Source organism: Mastomys coucha, unplaced genomic scaffold (genome assembly GCF_008632895.1).
Source record: "Mastomys coucha isolate ucsf_1 unplaced genomic scaffold, UCSF_Mcou_1 pScaffold18, whole genome shotgun sequence".
Taxonomy (NCBI): domain Eukaryota; kingdom Metazoa; phylum Chordata; class Mammalia; order Rodentia; family Muridae; genus Mastomys; species Mastomys coucha.
In genome coordinates, this window is record NW_022196900.1 from 91,585,752 (window position 1) to 91,589,872 (window position 4,121).

The window sequence follows — 4,121 nt, forward strand, 5'->3', positions numbered from 1 at the left end:
AGGGAGAGGGAGAGGGAGAGGGAATTAAAACAAGCAAAACTAAAGAAAAGCACACGCCACAAAGAGAACACTAGAATCAGAGAATCAGGACTGGTGGCATCAGGCTACTTGTCACACAAGCCTGGAACCTATAGGAAAAAAAAAAAACATGACTGCCAAAAGTTGTCCTCTAACTGCCACACGTGTGCTGGGGTGTGTGTTCCCACACACAATCCTGATAAGAATAAATAAAACTCTTTCAAGTCATTAACTTGGAAAGAACACAAGTAAGTTAGTCGAAAAGACCAAGGTTCCAGTGGATAAGATACTAGTCAAGAAACAATGGAAAGTAAATATAAATGGCTGGGCTTGTGGACATTGCTCAGCCACAAGAGGGCGTGGCTTCCATTGAAGCGGAGCGGAATGGAGTGGAGCAAGGTCCACCCCCATCCCCACCCCATAATACCTATCAAAAGCCTTAAAACCGCTCCTTTTTGTTCACATTTTTTCTCTCTTTGTCTTGTTTGTTTGTTTGTTTGTTGGGGGTTTGAGATTGTTTTGAGACACTGTTTCTCTGTATAGCCCTGGCTGTCCTGGAACTTGCTTTATAAGAGATCTGCGTGCTGTGCTGGGATTAAAGGTTGTTCACATTTCTTCATCTGCTTCCTAAGGCTACGCTGGTGGAGCACTCCCCTCCCTCCCCTCCTTCAGACGCTCACACTTTCATTTCCCATTTCTGAATATTTCCTCCACACTCCATACTCTGAGTACAGCCCCAGATGCGTGTTCAACGCTGTCACCCTCTGCTGTGACTAAATGTGTCACCGTGAGAGCTGGAAACAACTGAGCCCTGCTCATCGTGGGATAGGCAAGTAGTGAGGGGATCTGACCAAAATCTAGAGTTCCAGATGACGCGGAGACACTTGCGACATAGTCTATTTGGTGACAGAGAATAAAGCTCTGCCACCCTCACAGGAAAAGAAACCCCTAGTCAACAGGCTGAAGACACACCACAGTAGGCTGTCCCCGAGGGCGGGGGCGGGTCGCAACTCGAGGTGGGGGGTGGCGGTGAGGGTGGGGCTGCTGCCAAGCCTCCTGCTTCCGGTGCCTTCCAAACATTCTCAGTGAGCAGACAGACTTTCGTCATCACATAAGCAATAAAAATAAAATAAAATAAACAAAACAAAACAGCAGTACTCCTCTTCATTCTTGTCATTTTCTCTGAAAACTTCCTTCGTGAGTCACTTGAGGCTGCGTCGGTCAAGGTCTGTGAGGGTGTCTGTGAGCCTCACTCATGCCCGGCTTGCTCTGCCTGCCTATCTCTATTTAAATCGGCCCTCCCTTGCCATTCTGGATGTTTATGCAAGGCAGAAAAGCCCAATGTCTCTGTTTAGTCATGTCTAGTCACAACACTGATACTCATCAGCTGCCCCATGCAGATGTGTTTTAACCTGAGATGGACACTGGGTGTCAAGGATTGTCTGTGGGCTGGAGAGACCCGTAAGATCCAGCAGGAGAGGATAAAGATACAGGTGTGGCCCCATATCTACTGCATCCCCCCTCCTCAGTCCTTGAGGTCTTTTGTTTTGTTTTGTTTTTGTTTTTGTTTTTCAAGACAGGGTTTCTCTGTACAACCCTGGCTGTCCTGGAACTCGCTCTGCCTCCCAAGTGATGGGATTAAAGGCATGTGCCACCGCTGCCTGGCTGATCCTCAAGGTCTTGTACCAAATCTATGCTAACCCCTGCAGCTCACTCTGGCAAAAACTCCAGCCTCCATTCTCAGTCACCTGGCCTTGGCCATCCTTGTCGCACGGACGCTGGAGACAATCCAGCTTCGTTTCATGATGATTTATTTCTACTTGACATTGGATAAGGAAAAGCAGGTGTAGAATGTCAAGTTCAAATGTGATTGCAGAGCCCTGATGGATTTTCCCTTCGAAAAACAACTGCTGGTGACGAAACTGATCCTGGGCTGGAGGCATTCACATTTATTCACATTTCCTGATCAAAAATAAAAAACAGGCAACCTCGAGATTCTGCAAGGACCCCCAGAAGGATCTGTAGAAATCGGGAGCAGGCTTTTTTGGTTTTTGTTTGTTTGTTTGTTTTTGTTTTGTTTTACTATTAAAGAGGAGGCAAAACATTTTTCTGTTAGCATACAGATGTGGTGCAAGGTCACGGATGTGTGTGTTCACATCTGCATGAGTGGGCATATGTAGGCTGTAGCATGTCTGTGAAGTCCCAAGGCTGATAGGTCTGCCTCCATTGCCTTCCATCTTGTTCATGAAGGTAGGCTCTGTCAATTAAACCCTGGGCTTAATGATGAGGGGCTAATCTCATCTAGCCAGCTTACCCAGAGACCTCAGTCTCCTCCTCCCCAGGGTTGCTATGTCTACCCAGACCCTCTTGTTGGTGAAGCAAGTGCTTTATCCACTGTGCCATCTCCCCAGCCTGGGGAATAATTGTTTGGAGGCTTTGAAGAAGGTGTTTCTGCCCAACAGAGGCTGACTTCCCAATTCTTGATCCTCCTGTGCCCCCCTCTCAAGTGCTGGGATTCAGGGTGTCTCCAAGACGCCTCTAATCCTGCTTTCCCCAGCCCCAACATTCCTGTCAGACCAAACAAGAGCAGCCTCTTCCACACCCCACTGGGCCAGAGCATCCAGCCAGTGTCACTGGGATCCGCTCTTAGCATCCCCTGGAGAGGCTGCTGAACACCCCTTTGGTAAGCTCTGGGTTGCCCCACTGCTGGGCCAAAAGTCAACCTGGCCAGCTCGCGATAAAATGGGAAATGACAGCGTCTAGCCCAGAGCTAGAGGAATGGAGGAGGAAAAAGAGGGAGGAAAAAAGAGAGGGCGGGAAGGAGGAAAGAAAGAAGGAAGGAAGCAGGTTAACTTAGTGCTATAGCTGGTTGAATGTAAATAGTTTTCTCTAGCCTGACATCACGGTGACACATGCCTTTAATTCCAGCACTCAGGAGACAGGCAGGAGAGTCTCTGTAAGTTTGGGGCCAGTCTTACCTACAAATAGTTTGCTCTTGTTTAGGGAGAGAGTCAGAGAGCATGGGGACTCTTAGCTTAGGACTCTTGTCCTAGGTGCATCAACATACTCCACTCCTCCCTCTTCTCCAATGTCCCTTCTGAGTGCAGACCTAGTGACATGTTCTATTAGAGCCTAAGATACTTTTTTATGGAGATAATGTCGCCGATCTTCGGAGATATTTCGTGCACTGTCACCTCTCTCTTTTAGGTTGTATCCACTGCTCAGTGTGGCTCAAGCCACAGCCACACATGCACCGTACTGAGAGCCACCGGGGTCCAGGAGTCCCTGGAGAGATGGGAGCAGCGTCCTCGCTCTGCCGGGAGCAGGCGAGAAGAGGGTGCAGAGGCGCAAAGGGCCCACGGGTGAGCCAATCCTGCCGCAGGTGTCGCCCCTCCCCCTGCCCCGCCTGCTCCCGGGGTGCGAAGTGTCAGGGTGCGAAGTGTCGCTCGCTCGCTCGCTCGATGGCTGCGTCCGTTCGCCACAGGAAGGAGGGAAGGAGGCCGGAGGTGCCTTCACGACACGCCGCGGCCCTGACAGATCTGATAAAGAGGAAGGAAGCCGGCGACGCTGCGGATCTGAACTGACAACTCCCCAAACTGCCGGCGTCCTGCAGCTGGCCCCGCGCGGTTTGCAGAAGTGGCGCCTGAGAGAGGGTCGCCTGCGCCCTCTGCCGGCTGTTTGGAGAAAGCCTTCGCCCGTCTGGTGACAGACAGGGCTTTAGGAGCAGGGTCCAACTGGCCTCTTGCCACGGAGCATTAAAGCAGGGTATGCACAACTTGTCTGGGCTTCTTAACTTGTGCTTGTTGTCAGAGACGTGCCCCCAGAGAATAAACCCAATGTCGGGTGCGCCCTAGCTTGGCCTCAGTTTACCTGGTAATCTAACTAGTTTTGGTTGCCAATCTTCATGAGAAAAGGAGGCACAGACTCCATTCATACCCTACAGTCCATCATTGGAACTGTGGTTTCCCAGCTGTGTTCCAAACACGTGTCTTAGACCCTTGTGTTTGAGTTTCCTTATCCAGAAATGGGAACATCCTCTATAAGGAACATAAACGAGCTCTAATATGGTAATGCACTCAGAACAGTTGCTAACATAATATTCA